The sequence below is a fragment of the Phacochoerus africanus genome, chromosome 4 (assembly GCF_016906955.1).
Source record: "Phacochoerus africanus isolate WHEZ1 chromosome 4, ROS_Pafr_v1, whole genome shotgun sequence".
NCBI lineage: Eukaryota > Metazoa > Chordata > Mammalia > Artiodactyla > Suidae > Phacochoerus > Phacochoerus africanus.
The window spans coordinates 114572545-114597164 of NC_062547.1; the positions used below are offsets into that span (position 1 = coordinate 114572545).

Genomic DNA, 24620 nt, shown 5'->3' on the forward strand with positions numbered 1-24620 from the left:
TAGTTGGTGTGAAATAACCAGATATTTCTGGTGACACACAGAGAGTCAGGAGCCCCGGTAACTTTCATTGTGTTACTTCTTCATTCCCTGGGTTCTGAGTCTACATGCATGGCCAAACTAAATCCATGGACACATTTGCATGCCATCCAATAAATAAAGGGCAAGAGAGAAATAATCCAGGACAAGAAAATTTTACTTATTTAAGTAATGCAGAAATTGAACTTCACTGCCCACATTCTTACTAAAAGAACTTAGTCACATGGCCTCTGACCTGTAAGTAGCTGAGAAATAGCCTCAAGGTGGAAAACCATGTGCTGGTGTGAAAGGTCATTACTGTTGAAGGAGAGAATACACTGAGAAGCCAGCTATCAGCTTGCTGAAGCCAATGTTTATCAAATACCTTGTAGAATACCTGCTAATTCAGAGGTGCTCAGCAATTGATGTCTATTTTTATTCCAAGAGTAATGCTATAAACAAGTGTATGCTTTGTCAAATAACTTAAAAGGTTTACAGGAAGGTCCCTTAGAGAGCTTTTCATCAAAGTCAGATTTTTAAGAGAAGGCAAAGTTTGGCACAAATATACCATTCTTAATTTAATATGAAGGTTCATGGCCTCAGGGTACACTTCTTCCACTCTCCTGCAATGACTGAAAATTTTCCCAAGGGTCTAATTTCTTTGAATACCCTGGGTGTAAATAATTCATAGTTATTATGGGCTCTTACAATCTTAAGATAAATGCATTAATTTACTATCTCCCATCTCACTCCTCTCCCTCTTTTCCTGTATTCTTATGAAAATCCAGAAGAATTTATATGGAAAAGCAAGAATTTCCCAGCTGGGTAGAAGAAGAGAGGAAACTAAGCAAGAAAGGCCAGAAACCTCTTTATAAGTTCAAGGCAGGTACCTGCTAGAACAAATGAGTTGTATAATAGCTGAGTTTCGTGGGAAAGGGGGAGACTGTGTGGTTCTGAGCCAGGGCTCATCCTTGAGAAGACTTGTTAGTGAAGCTATAAGAACATTAGGTTCAAATGGCCAACTGCTCCCTGAAAAGATGTTCGTCACTAATCATCAGGGAAATGAAAATCAAAGCCACAATGAAATATCACCTCACACCTGTCAGAATGGCAATTATAAAAAGAACAAATGGCAAATATCGTTGAGGGAAGTGGAGAAAAGAGAGCCCTTGTGCAGTGTTGATGGAAATGCAAATTGCTGCAGCCACTATGGAAAACAATATGAAGGTTCCTCAAAAAATAAAAAATAGAACTACCATATGATCTAGCATTTCCCACTTCTGAGTATTTATCCAAAGAAATACTGAAAACAGTAATTCAAAAAGATATATGCGCCCCTATGTTCACTGCAGCATTATTTGAAAAAGTCAAGATATGGAAACAACCTGAGTATCAATCACGGATGTATGGATAAAGAAGATGTGGTAGTCATATACAATGGATTATTATTCAGCCATTAAAGAGAGAGAAATCTTGTCATTTGCAACAACACAGATGAACCTTGAGGGCATTATGCTAAGTGAAATAAGCAAGACAAAGACAGACACCATATGATCTCATTTATATGTGGGATGTAAAAAACAAAACAAATGAAAAAACAACTCACAGATACAGAGAACAGACTTGTGGTTGTCAGAGGGCTGCGGGGATTGGAGGGTGGGCAAAATGGGTGAAGAGGGTCAAGAAGTACAAACTTCCAGTTATAAAATAAATAAATTATGAGAATGCAATGTACAATGTGGTAACTACAGCCCAAAACACTATAGTGCATATTTTAAAATTGTGAAGAGAGTAAATTTTAAAAGTTCTCATCATAAGAAAAACATTTTTTTAACTTCATCTGGGGATAGATGATAACTAGACTTACAGTGGCGGCCATTTAGCATTACTGTGGTGGTCATATTAGTTCATGAAACTAATATAATGTTATATGTCAATGATACCTCGATTTAAATTAGGGTATTAGGTGCTCCTGAGGGGTGAGAAGGCAACAAAAGAGGGCAGCAAAGGTGCTGATATCAAAATAGCTATTTCACAATTTTTCCTTCAGGGACACCCATACTTCAGAGGCTTTGCTGCAGCTGCATTTAGCTAGAGACAAATAAGGTATATTAAAGCTCCTAAGGCTTCAAGCTTTTAAAAGAGCTTTCCAATTGCTGAGTTTTCCCGCTATTTAATTAAGGCAAGCAAGACAGCTATAAATTCAACAATTTTGTGTCTGAGATTAATCTCCTCAGAAGTTAACCCTTGCCTTCACAGGTAACTGAAAAGTGAACACAAGACATTCAACAATCTCTAAATTAAATCTTCCCGCTTGGTGGCCTAGAACAAAACATGGCTCCTGGAATTTAACATTTTCAACAGTTGGTGCCAGAGCCAGATTAAACTGTGGCCAGTGAGGACACTAACAAGAGCTGCAACCTGTAATGGGTGGTAAAGCATTAGTAAGGATATAACCAAATAGGTAAACACGACTTTGTTTTTAAGCAGAATTTCTTTCAGGAAGATTATTCCGCTACTAGAGGGGATGATCTGAATATGTTATGCAGAGTTGTTTAAGTCAAAGAGTTTGCTTGAAATTCTTTCTGACTTCATTTAAACTGAGACTTCAAAAGCTGAGAATAAAACAGTAAGTTATAGAGGTCCAGCTATGCCTACATTCCAAAATAAAGCACTAAACCAGCATGCTAAGAAGGTTGACCAATTTTGCAGGCTTCAGCAAACATTTGAGGATATAAACAGGTTTGGGTGGAAAATGTAGGGGAGGGGAGTGCTCTGGGGAGAAGGCTTTTGGAGTACTACAGCTAGCCCATCTTTGGGAATGTCGGAGTGGTAGGGTGTGCCACTCCTTTGCCTCAAGAAGAAGGGCTTTAGGAAAACTACTTAAAAAGTCTGACTTATGTCCCTGAAGTCTGTAGGGAACAGAGACTGGAAAAGTTTAATGATGAGAGCTTGTGGCTGGCTTGCTGCTGCCAAGCAGTTAAGCAGGTTCTGAGCAGCAGCAGGTGGTAAGAGTTATAAGGGGCACTCTAGAAACTATTAGGTTAGCTCACCACACTTCCAGAGGTTTGGCTGGTGAAGCGACGGTGACCCCAAGGGGATTCAGGTAGATTCTTATTACATAGCAAAATCAAGGTTGCCATGGTGTCAGCTTCTCATGTGTCTCTCCCACAGGATAGGGTGGAGGTGACACCAAATATGAAGGCAATGTGGGTAGTGGCCACTCTGATAGTAAGGAGCCAACTCTGAATTAAAGCCAAGCAGTGTTACAGCCCTACACAGAAGCCTACATTTGTACCCTAAAGAGGGAGGGGAGAAGTGGATGGAAAGCCCTGTGCTCAGATGAAATCAAGGAGATAGATGGTCAGTGATCTCATGGAAGCTTCTCACAAGATAGGAGGACAGATGCAAAAGAATGTTGGGCAGCTCTTCTCAAGGCTGCTTATTTCCCCCTGTTCTGAGAATCACAGGGTGTTCAGCTAAGACTTGGTTAAGATGGTGATGGAGCCTGGCCTGTGTGGCCTAGGTGGAGAGCAAGGCTATCAGTGTGCTGAGGGGAAGCTGTCCCCCAAGTGGGCCTTGGTATGACAGAGAAAAGAAGGATGCTTTGGGAAGTGCTTTGGATTTTTCCTGAAAAGACAGCCTGAAAGATGGATGGGATTCCCAACAGTGGGGATCAAGTACTTGCAACTGACCAGAGACTGGGGCAGGAATCACGAGATGTTAGTGGAGAGAGATTCAACTTCAAATTATATGAAATGCAGACGGAAACTCCAAGTGGGTAGGTATCTGAAAAATATTCAGAAGCACCCAATAGGGAAAAAGTCAGCCTTGAACATGCACCAAGCTCAGAGAGTGCCCAATGCCTTATCACAATAGTACCACTAGCACAGACCTCTATTGTCTAGGATTTCTGTCTAACCTCACCCCAGGGCAGAAGTCAGAGTCCAGCTAATAGAAATGGTTTTCTCTGAAATAAGGGCAAGTCAGAGAATACAGGTTGATCGTGCATCCATTTTACCAGTACAGGCATTCAGCTGGAAGTAGTGCAATTCAGAGGATAGGAGAAGCTTTCCATTTGATTGAAGTTTGCAATTTTGACTATTACACTAGAATGAACATTTTAATTATTGATATTGTGCTTTGACTAGAATTTCTAGGAGGACTTCTAAAACATTATCTACAAGTGAACATAAAAGCCATGATTTCATCCACTGACAGGGAAAAGACTAGCCCACAGAAAAGATTTAAGGGATCTTGAGAAAAAGAATAATGTTGTTTTTTCTTTGTATCTTACTGGGTTCTACTTTTTTAGCATCAAGGTGGTATCTGAGAGCGTGCTTGAGTAACAGCAGATGGGGAGAAATGGAATTTAATGCAAGGTATGTCCTTTTGCTGAGTGGGGTATGCAAGTTTGGGCTGGAGCTGAATTGCCTAGGGAAACTGAGGAAGGACTGAGGCTGCCCCATCCCTCCTTTTGCAACTTCCTCCCCAATAGCCTCCAAATACCTATTAAAATAATGTTTAAGAGATACAGATTTGAAGGTATGCCAAATTATTAGTCTGTTAGTTGAAGCATGTAAACTGGTCCAAACTTGGACCAAGATTTTTCTTCCTAGCTAGTCTGAGATCAGGTGGCAGTAATGAAGTGGAAAAGACTTGGAATAAGAAGAAGTGGAGCACGTCCTTTTCCAGACCTTGCTTCCTCTATGAACAATTTACCTGAGCTTTCAAAAACTCATCAGAGAATAGTACTTTCTTCCTTGGTAGGTCACAGCTCCAGTACAAAGATGGTTTATGTTTTATTAGTAGGACACACAGTATCCAGGAAGTTTCACTGCTTTTGAAAATATGAAAAAACTTTTACATACAATTGCAAGTTTCATTTGAAGATATGGTTAACTTGCTTTCAAAAGACATTTTTTTAAAACAAAGAGAACAATTTGTAATAATTAGGCATCTTTAATGGTTCTTAGTTCTGGAAAAACTTGTACCTAGATAAACATTGGTGAGTGTTTTCTTGGCTGAATGAGAACCTAGGTACTAGGCCATGAAAAATAGTGCTTAAGAGTTTCAAAAGATCTTGTCATTGTCCTAGTGACCATTCAGAATGTTTTTTTCTTCATTCCGTATGGCCAATATAACTATTCAGCCTTTCTTTTCTAAAAGGCAATACAAATACATCTCAAATCAAATGGAAGCTAAATGTTGACACTTAGATTTAATAGAATAATGGAACTAAAAAGAGACTTAAGTCATTTGTTGGATTCCTCCAAGCAAATTTCCCAGACCAGGAATTTTCATTTATTTTTGTGATATTCCACATTTAATTGAGGTAATCCCAAGGGGACTTTTAAAATACAAAAACTTAATTAACTTTAAAGTGATATGCCTTAACATACTCTTAGTGGGATAATCTGGTATAATAACATAAAGCAAATAGTGAAGGATCTACATGCCAAAAGGTTGAGTCTTAGTGTCTGAAACCTGTCAAAGTTGTCTACCTATAGTTTCCAGAAATGGAGAGCCAAGAGGTTCCCTCAACAGCCCTTTGCAGTAATTTATTACATGCCTATTGGAAAAGTAGATAATTCCCAAGGTAGATAATTTGTCTAGTGTCCAAAGTACTACCTGAGGGAAAATTTGTATTCCATACAAACACAAGGGGATAAACAGGATTTTGTTTAGGATAGAATTTACTCAGGGCAATCATCATATCCTTATTGAGGATGAAGGGGCATGATGGTGATGGTTGGACAGAGGGCAGGCAGAAGGATCCCCATCTACTTGTGTTCAAAGAGAACAGTTTTGAATGTGAGACAGTCTAGGACCCGAGACCTGGGACCCTTTACTAAAGCACTTAAACCTGGACAAACATCTCCTTGAGCAACAGAATATAAAGAAACTATAAGGTACTAGGAGTTCCTGTTGTGGCTCAGCAGAAATGAATCTGACTAGCATCCATGAGGATGCAGGTTTGATCCCTGGCCTTGCTCAGTGGGTTAAGGATCCAGTACTGCCATGAGCTGTGTGGGTCGCGGATGAGGCTCGGATCTTGTGCCGCTGTGGCTGTGGTGTAGGTCAGCAGCTGTAGCTCCAATTTGATCCCTAGCCTGGGAATCCCCCTATGGTATTTGTGTGGCCCTAAAAACAAAAAGACCAAAAAAAAAATTATAAGGGACTAAAAATTACTGCAAATATGTGCAGCCACTGTTGGGGCAAATTATGAGCAATAAGGTACAAACCATAGACCAGTTGCTACTTCTGAGGTGCCAGGAGCAAAACCAGGGTAACGTACATGATCCCGGCACACAGCATCACCAAGGGGGTGTGTAGACCACCTAAGCCACCCATAAGGCCCAATCCACAGATCTGCCCCTAAACTCACCCCATTTCAGGAAGTAGTCAGCTCCCCTCAAGGGTGAGCAGGGGAATCAGTTACTTGTTTTTCACTTTCTCATGATGCAATAGCAAGCCCTAATAAAGTATTGCTTGAATTCCTCATCTGGGCTCCTATCAATTTCTATTGATTAAAGAGTCCAAGGACCTGAGTCCAAACACACAACATCCACTCAAAACTTATACACTACGACCAAAGGGAAACTCAAAGAGACTTCCTAGTGAAGTCAAATATTGCTCACATTTTTCTTTCAAAAGTGACCACAACGTTAATTTAAACATGACTGTTTCTGTGTAAACATTATTTTCAGGCTTTGAATACTTGGGTAATTGTTTCTAGATCTGGATTCACGTGGATGGCTCTGGATCTCTTCCTACCTAGAAATAACTACAAAGATAAGAACAAAGAGTCACCCAAACCTCTACCCAAGTACAGACTGTTCCTCCTTGCCACTGGAGGGCATTTGTAACCCATCTCATCACTTATCAACATATTCACAGTCTTTGCATGGTATCAGCCATGTATTATTTCTCCAGGAATACTCTGAGTTTCCCTTCTGAACCCTCACTGGATTTTTACACTCTGTTCCCTGTACCAAACCTTCTCCAAACTGCATTTTTCTGACTTCTGCAAGAAATTCAAACCTACTAATCTTATGATTTGGGGTGCTTTTTTTTAAAGATTTGTGGGATCTGAGGAAAGAATCACATTTTACACATCAGTGGCATCCTACTGTCTGCACAACACCTCCTCTACCCGTTTCCTTCTTCTTTCTCAGATTCTCTTCTAGTCGTCATTTGCTGCCTCCCAAAGCCTGTGTTCCTGCCATGTGACATTCTCCATCCTGCATAGAGCCCAGGGTGAGTTGCAGAATCCTTCAGACCTGTTTTGACTTCTTATTCTCCATGCCCCTTTCTGTGTTAACACAGCCTCTGTTTTCCTTGTCACATCCACTGCATGCTGTTTCAGGCAAACTGTCAAAGTGCCCTAGAGACTCTGATAGAAAACTCTCAGGACTGAGGCTGGGCCAATTAGCCATTCTCTCCCAGTATGTGAACCAGCAGAAGTTGATTCCTCCAGAGGGCTGTACCCCAAGAAACTGCCTATTAGATGCCCTCATTCCTCTCCTTTCTAAAGCCTTCCCCCTTCAATTCTCTCAGCTATACCATTTCTTTTTTACTTAAATCATAGAGCTCTAACCAAAGGATCCTAAGTGATACCAAAATAGTGTCTACTTTCTTGCCTCAACTGCCTTGAAAAAGCATTTTTCCCGGAATTCTGACAAATTCTTTTCATCTCATTATATAAATATCAGGAAAATTCTCATAGTTCTCAAACTTGGCAGGTTTTTTTTATTATTATTTTTAAGAGAAGTAAGAGAAGGAGAAAAAAAAAATCCGTCAACTATTACTTATCTATCATTTATGGTCTTTCCATGGGGAGAGGGGAAGGAGTTAAAGTTGATACACAAACTACAGCAAAGGTACTTACAGCTGCCCACAAAGGCTTTAGTGCTTGTCTGAGGTGGGCTGATATGTGCAACTGAGATATCTTCTAAAGGCATAATTCTCTGAATGACAGAAAGATTTCCCTGGAAATTAAATAGTGCTTTGAATGTAATTGTTCCTCTTTATTTGAAGACTCAGACTGTCGGTACTCATTATGCCGTATAACCTTCCTTTTAGTCATGTGATTAATCAGAACAACTTAATTGTACCTTCTCAGCTAGGAAAAAGCATTGTTAATATGTTAACTATTTTATTGTCCTAGATTTCTCTCTACAGAACCAGATTTCTGAGTAGAAATTATCAATCAACAAAATTGTGTTCAAAGAAAATATTATGCAACTCTCATCAAATGCTCATCCACTGTTTCTTACAAAAGTTATAAAACTAAAGGCAGGTTTTCATTTGGTCTTGCATAAAAAAATACACAGAGAAAAATAGCAGTATTCCAAAATTTTGGTCTGGCAAGTATCATCAAGGAAATATTTATTTCCAAGGAAAGGAAATGTTTAGGAAATAATATATACATATATTACATATATTTTTTTTTTAACGGCTGCACCTGTGGCATGTGGAAGTTCCCAGGCTAGGGGTCCAAGTGGAGCTACAGCTGCCTGCCTACACCACAGCCACAGCAACGTGGGATCTGAGCTACATCTGTGACCCACACCACAGCTCATGGCGATGCCAGATCCTTAACCCACTGAGAGAGGCCAGGGATCGAACCCACATCCTCATGGTTCCTAGTTGGGTTTGTTAACCACTAAGCCACAAAGTGAACTCCTAGGAAATAAATATTTATCTAGGAGATGTGGTTAGATATAAATGAAGGGACAATAGTTACCACATGGAACAAGTTATTTGTGTTTTCACATAAGGGAAAAGGCATACCGTGAAGAAAAATTATTATATAAAGAATGATGTACTCAATAAAAATGGAAATTGGCTTGAATTATACATCATGTTGGTCTAATATTGTGATTGATTATCTTGACTGTGACAGAACTGAGTCTTGTAGACTTAAGGCATTCTAAAGCAGCCTATAGGTTGCCATGGAAACTCCCTAAAATGTATGCCTACACTATTTGGGGGCATTTTCATTGTACTAACTGAAAAGTGCCTGATAAAAAAAATCTGTTCAGTCAGTAGCTTACCAGAGTAGTTTTGTATTGGACCTCAGAAGAAAAGATAATTATTAGTAAGAATGTATATGTTACTTTGCATTTTTTTCAAACTAAGACACTCGATTTGGCCTTCTTTACAAAATTTATGATGTAGGTCATAAATTACCTTCATGAAGAGGTCATCATGATTGTCCTTTATATTTAGCTAAGAAAACATAGAGACCATAAAACTGTGTGGCTAGAAAGCATGTTCAGGGCAGGGTCCTTACGTAAGGCTATAGTTAAGTCATCAGGAATAAATCATCCTGCATTTTATTCTGAGAAATCTCTAATTTATTCATAACATCCTAATTGAAAAGAATTTTCCTTACTTACCCAGTCTATATCTATCCAAGCAAGATTTAAACACATTTGTTAACAATAATAATAATGAACAATAGGATTTTCATGTACTCAGCACTGTATGTGTGCTAAATACTCTGCTAAACACTTTTACCACATTGTGTTACTTTTCCTCTTACCCAGTTCTGTGGAAGTGGGTATTGCCATTTATAGAAGAAGAATCAGTCTCAGAGAGAGTAATTAACTTGCCCAAGTTCACTAAGTGACCAAAGCAGAATTTGAAACCCGGTATTTCTGGTTCCTAAGCCTACTGAGTGCTGAAGGATTTTGCTGCACTTTCTATTGTCATGTTATTTTGGCATCCAATATGCATTTGTTTTACATAGCACTATGATAAGCCTCATGTATATAACATGCTTTTGGAGTAACAGTGGGCTGAAAAACAAAAATGCTGGGGTTAGAGAGCCTTGGGTTCAAACTCAGCAACCAGTTTGTAGCTTCTGCTCTCTTATCATGGGAAGAATTTCATGAAATCAAACAACAAGGTTAACCTCATGGCTTAGCGTAGGGACACAGAATAGGTGGTCAAACTATTCTGCCTAAATCTCACAGAGAAGAGTTGTTCTCATCCAATCCAGTCCCATCACTTCAAGTAGTTAGCCTACCCAACATGCAAAGGAATATTCACTGTTGAGTTTATGTGCTCAACCAGGCTGACCAAAGTCTCCCTGCTGGGCACAGTCCTGATGCTATTGATATTATATTCAGCAGCACAGACAAAGCTCTAGCTCTTCTAGGGCTATTTTTCTGCTAAAATCCTCCAAGGGCTCTATCTTGATTACAAGATAATATTCATATCACTTATCAGGGAACGATTAGCCATTCTTGACTAGGCCGCTGGAATGGAGACATTTACCATATAGCCTGAGAACATGCAGGCAATGGGAGGCCTGGAATGTTGGAAAGGTGGGTAGGACATGAGGGAGCCAGACAAAGTCCAGAGCCTAAAAGGCCAGGCAGGGCTGTGGACTGGACTTGAGGAAGTGTGATCCCTGCAAGTTCTCTGTAAGTCTTCTCTGTCTCTTGCCTTCCTCCCCACATCCCTGTCAGCTCCACATGGATGGACAGAATTGTGGTACCCTCATCTTGTACCCCTATTACCTGACCCAGGCCTGCATGTAGTAAGAGTTTAACAAAAATTCCAACACAGTGGCCCTAGTTATCTGTGCAAATTTCAATTTCAAAATCCAGTGTTTTTCATCTAAAAATGAGGTCATACAGATTCTTGTAATATAAAATATGGTCCAGAGACACCCAGCCTTGGCTATCCTTTGTTTAAAATGAAGAATCCCAGGTCTCACCCAAAGGAACTGACTCAAGAGTCTGCATTTTAACAAGATCCGCAGGTGATATATATGCACATTAATGTCTGAGATGTGCCAGCCCAGATCATTTTTATAACTGATTATAATTTTAAGACAAAATATAAGCAACTCTGTAACATTACACTCTGGTTGTGCCCACTGTTTTCATAAATATCAGGGGACAAATATAAGGCCAGGGCCTCTATAACCTGCAACTGGATAGACTCCAAAATCCCGTAAACCTCCTTGGAAATATTGGCACCCAAGAGGGAAGGACTTTATAGCTCCTGACAAAGTTAGGAGGCTGTAGACAAAACATATTGCATTTGTCAACCTGGAAACATTAAAGAAAGTTTGTTCTTTTGTGCAATCATTTAGCAATAAGGTAAGGCTTGCCAGCTAGATTTATTGGGATATTGGATTTTATGTTTCTTGTATCGAATAATATTTTTTACATTGTTTATGTCTAAATAAATCTGTCTTCTATTTTACATCGCCCTGTTGTATTGCTGCTTACAGATAAAGGGTTCAGGCAGCATAATTTTCTCTGCCCTTGGGACATGCAGCCATACATTAAAACCCAGTCACATGGTGACTATAGCAGAGAATTTCAATGTACTCTGAGAAGTTGCACAGGAATAGTGAAGGAATAAAGACCAATGAGAAGATGTTTCTGATCTTGTCTATCTAGTCTGTGCCTGGCAGACACTGATTATCAGCAAAATTCAAACCCAAAGATGATAATTTCAAAGTGAAATATAAAAGCCCTAAAAACCCCTTAGAGTCCCTGCAACAGCTGTTTTGTGACACCCATGGCTGTATGCCCATCAATACCTATGTGATTTCGATTATTTATTTATTTATTTTTTGCTATGCATACTAGAATTGAACCAGTAAGCAATAGTGAACACTAAAAAAATATGGTCAGATTAGAGCTTTGGAATAGCTTAAAATTTTGCAAAGGAAATCATGACTATTGTGAGGCAAATTAATGTAGACCCTTCTTGTGTTTATAAAAGAAATAGAAATGCGCTCTCATTTTGAGCAGGCAGAATAAAATGTGTCCATTTGTGTTATAGTCTTTATCTGTTAGTCTGCTTTATGATTTGATTTCATGTTTTCATTGTTCCAAAGCAATTTTCCAGATTGAATCTCAAAAGGATTATAAACCACAAAAGTCATTTTAAATTCTACACGGAGTTAATATACCTACTGCAATTCTGTGCATTTGTCTTTTAAATTTTATTAAAAATTTGTTGACACTTTTCCTTTCACTTGTTTCTTACAATCCATTTTGTGAAAAAATCTGTCAAACACTGATGCCTATCTTATTTGATATGTTTTAAAATATGCCAGCCAATCAGCATAATTTCAAATGTCAAATATGCTAGAGTTTTATATTTTTTTCTGTACTAAAATTCTACCCCAAATTGAAATCATTGGTGATGCAACAGAAATAAATAAAAGTGTAACTTCAGAAAACAATCACTGGAGGTTGCTGGTTTTTTGTTTTTTGTTTTTTTTCTTCCTCTCTCCTAAGTCTCCATCTGACAAAAGGATGGTTGTGTCTTTCTCTTCTACTCTAAGATGGAGCTACTGCCGACAGCACTGGGAGAATTTAACGTATCAGGTCTTCCTGAGCACCTCTGAAAGACAATCTGTTTGAAGTGAAAGGGAGAAAACCAAGGAGTAATGAATCTTCCATCTGGAGAAATAAGAGCAGGTGTAATAGCAGATCTAGGATATTTAGGCAAGTTGACTATGAAGGGCATTAATTTTTTAATTAGAAATTTAGCCTTTTCAAAATGAAATGAGTAACCAGTATTTCCCTCAATTATTCTCTTCTCCCTAATTCAAGCACAGGAACTCACAAATCAATTATTCTCCTATTCATAATTCTTACTGTTTGTCTGAGATCCCAGTGGAAGAGCACAGGTCAGAGATAACCTGGGCGATTTAACCATGTCTAAGAGGTAGGTGGGCTTTCCAGAAGAAAAAGAGGAGTTTCATGGGAACAGTTTCATTGGGAACAGACAAAAAAATAGAAGATTAATGGGAAGGACTTCACCCCACAGCAGTCAGAAGTCAGGGATACACACACTTTTAAAGATCAATTTTACGTGAAATAGTGCATGTGCTCCATCAAGCTTGTCCTCTTGCCTTTCTAGCACCACTCTTCATCCCTTTCTTGTCTTGTTTACCCCAAAGCTTGAGGAGGAGAAAGCCCCAGAGAGTATGGGATAGCCCTGTCTCAGAACAGAAGGGCACAGAAATGGGTGCAAGGCATTCTTCTCCCCTTCATTGAAGCTGACATTGGAGGATGGTGAGGAATGAAACAGACTGTTGGCTGTAAGTTCAAAGTAGCAACAAGCTCTGTTTTTGTAGTGACCAAAAATCCACGTAGCCAGTGTCAGAGGCAAAGGAGGCCCATAGAGCCTCTGTCTTGTTTTTGAGCTACATATTTAGGTTTCTCTTGAGGTATGCCTGTGGGATTTTGTTGTTGTTGTTGTTTTATTTTGTTTTTCTTTGGTTTGGTTTTTTTGTGGGCCACATACACGGCATATAGAAGTTCCCAGTCTAGGGGTCAAATTGGAGCTGCAGCTGTCAGCCTACACCATAGCCACAGCAACACCAGATCCAAGCCTCATCTATGACCTACATCAAAGCTCACAGAAACACAGGATCCCTAACCTACTGAGTGGGGCCAGGGATCAAACCCACATGCCCATGGATCCTAGCAGGGTTTGCTACCATACAACAGGAACTCTGATGTAAGCTTGTTAATACAGAGATACAGTAAATTAGACAGATATTCAACCTGCGTTCTGAAGTTCTCAAAGCCAATATCTTACACGAGGAATAGGTGGGCTAGTCCACTAAAGATTCTGTTATACTCTATTACCCTTTGAAAAAACCTATTAGGAATAGTGTTATTTTGTGATTTTTATTGGCTTTACTCAGCCTCTAGCTCAAAAAGAGAACAAGTGGCCCCAGGTATAATACAGACACCTGATTACTGATATAATATCTACATAATACTGCTGTGAGAGTCAGAGTTGGTGTATAAATAATTCATGCATAAAACAAAAATTTCTCATAGAGTAAAATACATTTGTGTTCTGCTCTCCTGCCTCTCCTTCTTTTTAATTTTCAAAAAGCATGTTTGGATAGATTACTGCAGTCCATGTAAGAGGGTACACTTCCCTGATCTTGGGAGCAAGCAGCCATCAATTTCCAAATTGATACTCCAGCTGCCTGACACATGCCAGAAGTGTGCTTTCATCCTTTCTTGGAATAGATGATTCCAATTTTTCCAGCCTCTCTGATGGCCATTTTTCACACCAGTGCTACTAATAGTACTCAGACAATTCTCAACAGATTGCACAACTGGAATGGCAGTGTTTGGGATATGATTACCCAATAAGTGTTTTTCGTTTGATAAAGACTATCAAATAGTCAAAAGGTAGAGCTTATGTTGTACTTTGAATCTGTATCTACTAATAAACACATTGTTTTTGTCAGATACTAATCCAGGGACAGGACATAACCCATGCTTTCTTAATAAAAAAAAAAAAGTTAAAATTAAGGCACTTGTAAGAGTAACATTTTTTGCTAAGTTTTCACAATCTAATAACATTTTTCTAAAACAATGAGCAGGGAGTCAAAATCTTGAACTCACTACTCACTTCCTTATATTCTCACACTATTCCACACATGTTTACAACTTAAATTTGCCTTTTCTCCACAGGGCAGAACTAAGGGCACTCCTTTGCACATCCCTGGTGTGGACGGTAAGTGGACCAAATGCGAAGATCTGTAAGGAGCAGGCAACTGCCTCCCAGTTGCTTATGCCTCACTCTCCCATTCTCCACTGTCCAGCTGCCTGTGTGAAGGCTGGCACTTGCCAACATCACTTGCCTTTCTGTGCAAGTGGAGAGACAATGAAAAAAAGTTGTTCACCTACAGCTAGACACTCAGGAGAGCATATGGTTGGTGTCTCCTGCCTAGTTAGGGGACCTGAGCTCACTCTGCTTGGAAGGCAGACTTCAAGAGGGAGCCAGTTTATTTAATGTAGGAAAGTCATTCTTCACCAATTAATAGTGGTCTCATTTTGTTAAATATTTGAGAACAAGTGCGTAAACTTTTTCCGGGAAGCAGAATCAAGTACTACAGAGTTTCCACAGTAGAAACCATATAAATAGACATCAATTTGATTGTTAAACTCCCAAAGGCACTGTCATGCTCAGCCTTTTCCAAGGCTAGATGGCTCTCAAAAAATGTATCTTGGCATAGGTAGTATTTTAGAGCCAGGATGGAAAGGAACTTATAGCTTATCTGGCCCTATCTACTTATTTTACATTTGAAGAAAATAAAGTCCACAGAGGATATATATATATATATGTAGATGATTAAATAAGATAATTCATGTAGATTGCTTGCCACATTGACTAACATGTGTTCAACAAATATTAGGTATTATTATATTGGTCTGGAGTTTGCTCTCTCTTTAAATATATAGCCTTAAGAATATTCACTATGGGCCTTATTACTATTATTTCATTCTCTTATATGGATATATCATGATTTTTAAAGTGGTTCTCAACTAATGGGCATTTAGGTTATTTCGGATGTTTTAAATTTCAAAACATAGGTCATGAACATCCTTAGAGACATATCCCCCACAACCTTGCTTGCACTGGATATAATCAATGCAATAAATTGATTGTAATAAGTCATTTAAATATTTTTCAATCCAAAAGATTAAAAAAAGATAATTTGGTGTTGTTTTAATCTGCATTTATGTCATTATTATTGAGATAGAACCCCTTTCCATGTACTTCCAAAAATGTGCCTTTTCTGTGTATTTCATATCATATCATTTGCTTATTTTTCTATGGGGTGTCCATTTGTTATTGACTTGTAGAAGCAATTTATTTATTCAACAAATACCGAGTGCCTTTATATGTCAGATGTCCTTGCACTGAGGATGCAACAGGGAGAAATTTTCTGGCCACCATTTACTGAACATTTACTATAAACCAAAGTCAACAATAAGTGATTCTCACAAAAATCAGTGAGCTCAGTACTGTTGCTATTCTCACTGGGTTGTTACACTGAGAGGTGGAGAATCCCATAACTTGACCAGTGTCATGTAGCTTGTAAATGGCAGAGCCAGAGCTTCTGCACAGACTTAGCTAACTCTCTTTATGATCCTAGGAACTCTGAATGAAGATAGACCCAGACTTAACCAGAGGGATGGTGGCCTGAAAGAAAAGGTTCTCCACAGCAAGGACTTAGTTTGAAAATAATGCTGAGAAAAACTATGGAGTAATGATGAGGATAGTTCAATTAAGAACATTAACGCATTATCAACAAATGTCATAAACATTTCCTCCAAGTTCTGTTGCTTGAGAGTTTTTGGGGAATTTTTGGAATATTTTTGGTACAGATAGAAATTTAAAAATCACAACTTATTTGTCAGATATTTTCCTTTATGGTTTCTTGATTTTGTTTCTTAGAAAGGCATCTCACAAGGTCATGTTTTTAAAAAGTTATCTAATTTCATTTTAATACTTTATGACTTTGTTTTCTATGCTTAGCTATTTAAATTTTTTTTGTTTTGTTTTTGTCATTTTAGGGCCACACTCACAGCATATGGAGGTTCCCAGGCCAGGAGTCAAATCATAGCTGTAGCCACCGGCCTACACCACAGGCACAGCCACATCAGATCCGAGCCACATCTGCAACCTACACCACAGCTCATGGCAATACTGGATCCTTAGCCCACTGAGCGAGGCCAGGGATCAAACTGCATCCTTATGGATGCTAGTCAGATTCGTTTCCTCTAAGCCACAATGGGAACTCCTATGCTTAGATATTTAAATCACATGGTATTTATTTGGGAGCTGACTCTAGATAATCCAAATAAACCTTTTTTTTTCTAAGTAGAAATGAGTCCCAGCTCATTCATGGCCTTTATTATTTGTAGTCACTAAATAATGTGCTCCTTAAAAGATTTTAAGTTGAGAGAAGGGCATTGATAAAAAGTCTACCGCAAAGGATTTTGATATTTCACTTGCTTTTGAGATGATTTTAATGTGTCTTTCTGTAGTTGGGCACATTAGTAAGTACATGTGGAAAGTCTAGTGATCAGCAACAAATTAATTTCTTCCTGGGCCAGTTTGTCGCAAGAGCAAGAATTTGTACTTTGGAATTAGGTAACTCGAGTTGAAACCCTAGATACAGGCCAAATGACTCTTAGCAATTATTTAACCTTTATGAAACTCAATCTCCCTGCCTGGAAAAATGGAGTAGAAGATATCTATCTTATAAGGTAAAGATAATTAAGATAATGTGGTGGGGGGAACTCAGCTCAGTACTTGGCCAAAAACAGGTCCGTAATTAATATTAATTTTGGTTATGTTTATGATATTTATTGTCATATTACATATGATTCATAAATATTGGTTTCCTAATCCCCCCAGATATTTTTGTCTATTAGATAAGGACATCAACTATTACACACTTAATCAAATAAATGGTTTCATACATACAATTCTAATTTAAGCGATGAAAAAAATCAATAAGAACTTAAAAGCTCAGGTGCTGTAAACAATTAGCCTGGTTGACACATATGTAACAAATGTAAGGGAGGAACCCATTAAAACAGAAGCATCAGCTATGCTGTAAAAAAAGAAACAAAGACCTTATGAAAATAAAATACCTTCCAAATCACATTATTAATTTCTGAAGTAACTTCCAGAGGTTCATACAAAAGCTAGATGCAAATAAGCTACAGCATTCAATTGACTGTAGATAATGGCAAGAGGCTAGATAATTTGTCAACTAAATGGATATAATTATAGTAGATTTAAATGGAAATGGTAGGGTTTCCTCTTTCACCCAGGGAGCAGATTTACTCTCCCACATGAAACAACCAAAAGGGACAAAATATATGTAAGGACAAGACACTGGATGTAAGGCAACAAAGGACAGTAATCATTGACAGATGGGAAGCAAATAGGTGAGCTCTACAATTGCCTCAACTTACTGCTGTGAGAGTGTTTCCAGGATGTGGCATAGGAAGAGGAAACCCAGTTAGATTACAATAGTACCTAGAGTTGAAGAGATGGAGCTGGGTGTCCAGAGATATCAAGGTGATCAGTGATCATGGACAGTGCACCAGAGAGGGGAAAGCCACACAGCATGAAAATTCCAGAGATCTGGAAAGAGTCTGCCTCAGTTGAGGTTTGAACAGAGCATAAGCGCATAAAACTATCTGAGTTATAAGAAAGAAACATTCAAAAAGATTAGAGGTAGTAGAGTCTGGCACTCACTCAGGGCTGAGAATACTGTCTGTTCTTACCAGCCAGACTGGAAAAACCTCAGGATTCATGGAGAACCAAACACAATGCACAGAAAAATCTTGCCTCAGTAGTGGAGAAATAGCCCTAGACTGAACTTAATCTAGTTCTAACAAATCTTAAGAGCAAGATGAGATCAAATCATTTTGAAATAACTACATTCTGGAGTAAAGTTCAAATGTACTTGTAGGCATACAAAAAATATCCAACATTCTAAAAGATAAAATTCAAAAGATCTGGTGTATTTACAAAATTAGTAGCATGCAAAAAAAAAAAAAAGAAAGAAAGAAAGAAAGAAAAAGAAAAAGAAAAATACTACCCATAATAAGGAGAAAAATCAATCTACTATACTGACATAGAACTGACACATATTTAGAATTAGTAGATAAGGATATTAAAACAGGTATAACTGCATTCCATATGTTCACAAAATTAAGATATAAAAAGACCCAAATTAAATTTCTAGAGATTATAACTACAATGAATAAGATGGAAAATACACCAATGGGTGTATTGAAGAAGAAAAGATCAGTGAACTTAAATACAGAGCAGTAGATATTATCCAAAATGAAACCCACAGAAAGGATAATTTGAAAAAAGGAAAAAATAAGCAGAGTATCTGTGAGCTATGGAACAACTTCAAGCCAACTGATATATGTGTAATTGGAGTCCTGAAGGTGAGGGAGACAGGACAAAAATATTTGAGGAAATAAAGATTGGAAATTTTCTAAACTTGATGAAAACTATAAATCCATAGACCCAAGTTCAATGGACCTCAGATTTAAGAAACATGAAGAAAATGACACCAAGGTACATCATAACTGATTTGCTCAAAACCGATGATAAAGAGAACATGTTAAAAGCTGTCAAAGAAAGAAGGTACATTATGTAGAGTAGAACAAAGATAAAGATGAGTTTTCAGTAGAAATGAGAAGACAGTGGAGCAACATATTTAAAGTACTGACAGAAAAAAAAATCAACCTAGAATTCTATACACAGTAGATATATCTTTCAAAAACAAAGACAAAATAATATCATTTTCATACAAGCAAAAGCTAAAAGTATTCACCAAAAGATGTACCCTGTAAGAAATTTCAAAGATAGTGTTCAAGCAGAAATAAAACGATAAGAGATGTAAATAAAGATGTACAGAAAGGAATGAAGAATACCAGAAATGGTAATTAAATGGGTAAATATGTAATTTATTTCCTTATTATTTAAATCTCTCTAAAAGATATGTGAGTGCTTAAACAAAAATAATTACAATGTAGTGTATAGTTTATAACACATGATAAGTAAAATGTATGACAACCACAGCATAAAGACTAGAACAGAAGAAATGGAAATACACTGCTTAAAGGTTCTCATACTATAAGTGAAGTGTTATGATGACAAATGGCAATAGACTGTGACAAGTTAAAAATGTGTACTATAAACCATAAGGCAACCACTAAAATAAAAGAGTTATAGCTAATAACTAACTAAGGAGATAAAGTGAAATCATAAAAATTTAAATAATTCATAATGAGGCAGAAAAAAAGAAGAAAGAAAATGAAGAGATGGGAAAAATAGAAAACAGAGCAAGATGATGTATGTAAATCTAATCATATCAATAATTACATTAAGTGCAAATGATCTAAATAGTCTGCTTAAAAGGCAAAGATTTTTGGACCCAAATAAGTGCTGCCTAACAAGAAACTTACTTTAAATATAAAGACCACACATGAATTAAATTTAAAAGGATGTAAAAAGATACACCAAGATTAAAACTATATAAAGGAAAGTTGGAATAATTACTGTCTACTATTCTACACTATATTACTACCAAGCGAAGTAGATTTCAGAGAGCCAAAATACTACCTGGAGTAAGAAGATCGCTTTGTAATAATAAGGGGATCAATTTATTGAGATGACATAAGAATCCTAAACATTAATGAACTTAATGACAGAGCATCAAAACACAGGAAGCGAAAACTGACAGAACTTCTAGATAAAATAGAAAAATCAATACTTATAGTAGATATTTCAATACCCCTTTCTCAGTAATCAATGGAACAAGATGACAAAGTTTAGCAAGCATCCAAAAGATCTGAAGACTGTATTAACCAACCTGACCTGCTTGACATTTTAGAAGAGTCAAAAACAAATTCAAGTGCACACAGCATACCTAGAGCATATTCTGAGCCATAAGTCTCAATATATAAAGTTTGAAAGGATTCAAGCCATACAAATATGAGAGAATATTTCTGGAAACTGCCCAAATATTTGAAAATTGAACACTTCTAATTAACGTATGGGCCAAAGAAGAAATCAAAAGGGAAATAAGGAAGAATTTTGAACTGAATGAGGAAGAAAAAAATACATTTTCATCTTTGCAATGCCACTTATGGAGAAATTATACTACTAATCATCTATATTAGAAAAGAGGAAATGTAAGGTGATGGTTATTAACTAGATATGATTGTTTCACAACGTATACAAATATCAAATCAATATGCTGTACACCTGAAACTAATACAATGTTATATGTGAATTACACCTCAATTAAGCTGTTAAAATATAAATAAAGGAATGATAAAGAGACAAAAAAAGTTATAAATTCAAGGATCAGTGTATGGGGTAAGCTATTTATATAGTCTGGATTAGGAAACAAAATGTATTTATTAATGCGTCAGATTGCCTCCAGTGTCTAAGTAATTTTCTAATAGGAAGTTAGGTGTATAGGGTTGAATGTTATCTTTTTCTAATCATCAGGGTGCCATTCAGTGACTCTTTAGAAAACCAGCTATAATTGCAGTAATGCACTAATTGCACAGAGCAGAGCCAGTGTCTCCCTTGGGAACTCAGCACAGTTCTCAAGACTCAGAGCATCCAATGCTCAGCTAGAGGTCTCAGCAGCATCAGAGGGAGTGACATGAAATCTTCTATGTCCTGTTCTACGGAGAACCTGTCCCAACTCAAAAATAGCACCAATTACCCAGGTTTTCCATCTGTGCCCTGGGCCATCTCTAATCCTGCCCATCAGGCAGAACTAGCGATAGTGAGGGAGTTGGCAACAGCTGTTCTCATTGCTCAACTTCTACTGAGCACTTGTTTTGTCCAAGTGGCTGTGCTCAAAGCTCAGGGTGCAGCCTGTTTGAGTAGATGCAGGACCACAGGTGATAGTTTCTGCTGTTGCTTCTGATGCAGAACATATGCTTTATCCCAGTTGGCTCTGGGTACTTTGTGAGCCTTCTATTAGCCAGGACTTTCTCAAGGTTAAAATATGGAAATAAGTACTAAGCCTATCTCCTTATCTCAATACATCTAATCCATTAAACTTGACTTTTTGGCTGTGTGTGTGTGCACTTTAGATATCATCTCCTAAGTTTTTTCATAAGTCAGACATTGTTTGAAAAACCTCATGTGGATTAACATATGTTAGTTTTACTGTCCTCATTTAAAGATGAAGAAACTGAGGCATAGAGGGGCTAAGTAACTTGTCCAACTTTTCAGAGTTTGTAAGAAATGATGGAGACAGGATTTAAAACCAGGCATTACAACTCATGAACCCACACTCAGTCGATCATAAGACTAATGAAACTGAACAAGGGTGAGAATATGATTGGCTGGGAGCCAATCTACTTTGCCAAGTGAAAAACACTGTTTTATGGTCACAGACTTCTTAAAATGTTTGCTTACTGGTGACAAGCAGTATCAAGTGAAAGAGAGAATGGCTCATTGTAAAGCCTTTCTGATGACTTGAAAAACAGCCCCCAGCTCAGTGAGTGCCAGGAGTCCCATTTCACTGAAAGGGCCAGAGTTGTCCTTCCTCTGGTCTCTGCCAAAGTTCACCCCTGTGAGGAGGAGGCTGCAGAGTCAGTAGGAAAGGCAGGCACTGGAGCACCAGACAGTGGAGAATTGCTACCCATTCCCCTAGGCTGTCAGAAAGAAAAGAATAGGGCTGAGCCTTGTTCTCTGAGATTCAAAGAGAGAAAGACATAGGAATCAGATTTCAAAGTATGATAAGGAAGCACTAGAAGGAAACACTCCACTATTTCAACGGCAGGTATCTCTAGTTGGTGGTATTAGCATTATTATGACCTTTATAGGTCTATATTTTCCATAATTTTACTAAAAACCTACAGTTAATGTTATAATTAATGATAGAAAAACATAATCAAGGCAGAGTTACCAAAGGATAAAATAGGCTAGAAATATCAACAGCAGGACTAAGGAAACACATGTACACACAAGCAGTTAACTAGGAGGGATGAAGTTTGAATGGGTCCCATTGGAGGTAATGAAATTTCTTTCACAGGAGATAATCAAGCAAAAGTCAAAGACCTGTGATGGAATATTGTAATGAAGATTACAGCATCCGTTGGGCAGTCAAGCTAGGACTCTACTGCTCAGAATATGGTCCATGAACTGGCAGCAGAGTCATGTGCTAGGGGCTTTGTTAGAAATGTAGCATTTCTGGTTCCAACTCCAAGTCACAGGAATCACCAGAGAAGTATTTCAATGTTTGGGCTGGCACAAATCTGGGCACTCCTTATGCAGTAGTGCTAGATGAAGGACCATGTTTGGGAAGCCCTGGGCTAGATGACCTTCAAAGCCCTCCCATGCTGGGGACTCTAGAATCTCAGCTTTCCAGCCCCATGTGACCATACTCTAAGAGCCAGGTACTTCCTCCTACCACAGATGTCAGGATTCAGCCATCCCAGCCCGCTTGTGCATTCTCTGCTCTTGGGGATAGTTTACAGCTTTGATCCTTACCATACAGGATATCCAGCCTCCACTCTCATCACAGCATTGAGTGTCTTTTCCACCTGCTCTACCTCTGTCTTTGCTAGACCCCCATCCATGGGTCCATTGATGGCCTTTGCAGGTTTAGTTTGCTTCAATTCTACCTTAAGTCAATCCTGTTGTAGTGAGAGTGACAGCTACAATCTTAGCCCCAAGGTCTGAAGGGAAGACATATTTAGTTAAGCATCTCACCCAGCTCATAACACTGGAGAGGGTCAGCCTACTGCTCATCAGGGATCTTAGGGGACCTATGAATATCTGTATTGCTCCCCCTCAAAGTGGAGTAAGTGCTACTACCCTTCCTTCTCTCATACTGGTCCATAAGACTGTTATTGTGTCTGGTCCCAAGTTTTGATTGACTCCTCTTTCTGGCACATCCCAGACTCTCTTGAGAACCCAAAGGAAATGAACCAGTCATATTTAAGCACCTATACTATGCTGGAAACTTGGTTATCATATTTAATCACAGTTTCAATTTCAGTTCTTGTGATGGGTCCATTCATCTTTTCTATTTCATCTTGGTTTAGTCTTGGAAGATTGTACTTTTCTAAGAATTTGTCCATTTCTTCTAGGTTTTCCATTTTATTGGCATATAGTTGCATATAGTAGTCTCTTATGATCCTTTGTATTTCTGTGATGTCCGTTGTTACTTCTCCTTTTTCACTTCTAATTTTATTGATTTGAGTCCTCTCTCTTTTTTGCTTGATAAGTCTGTCTAGGAGTTTATCAATTTTGTTGATCTTTTCAAATAACCAGCTTTTTGTTTCATTGATCTTTTCTATGCTTTTCTTTGTTTCTATTTCTTTGATTTCTGCTCTGATCTTTATGATTTCTTTCCTTCTACTAACTTTAGGTCTTGTCTGTTCTTCTCTCTTAAGCTGCTTGAGATGTAAAGTTAGCTTGTTTATTTGAGCTTTTTCTTGTTTCCTGAGGTGGGCTTGTATTGCTATAAACTTTCCTCTTAGAACAGCTTTTACTGCATCCCATAGGTTTTGGAGTGTTGTATCTTCGTTGTCATTTGCTTCTAGGTATTCTTTATTTCCTTTTTGATTTCTTCAGGGATCCATTGGTTGTTTAGTAGCATGTTGTTTAGTCTCCACGTGTCTGTGTTTTTTGCAGATTTTTTCTTGTTGATTTCTAGTCATATAGCATTGTGGTTGGAAAAGATGCTTGATATGATTTCAATTTTCTTAAAGTTACTGAGGTTGGATTTGTAGCCCAGGATGTGATCAATCTTAGAGAATGTTCCATGTGCACTTGAGAAGAATGTGTATTCTGTTGCTTTTGGATGAAATGTCCTATAAATATCTATGAAGTCCATCTGGTTTAATGCATCATTCAGGGCCTGTGTTTCCTTATTGATTTTCTGTCTGGTTGATCTATCCATTGCTGTAAGTGGGGTGTTAAAGTCCTCCACTATGTTTGTGTTATTGTCCTTTTAAGGTTAACAGTTGCCTTATATATTGTGGTGAACCTATGTTGGGTGCGTAGATATTTAAAATTGCTATATCTTCTTCTTGTATTGATCCTTTGATCATTATGTAATGACCTTCTTTGTCCCTTAAAATATTCTTCATTTTAAAATCTATTTTGTCTGATATGAGTATTGCTACTCCAGCTTTCTTTTGATCCCCGTTTGCATGAAATATTGTCTTCCATCCTCTCACTTTCAATTTGTATGTGTCCCTAGAAGTGAAGTAGGTCGGTTATCACATTTA

General features: G+C 38.0%; 1 protein-coding gene across 1 annotated transcript in view; it reads right to left on the reverse strand.

Moving 5' to 3' along the window:
* PJA2 (praja ring finger ubiquitin ligase 2) overlaps positions 1–24620 on the reverse strand; it is a 345411-nt gene that overhangs the window by 261580 nt on the left and 59211 nt on the right. The window lies entirely within an intron of this gene.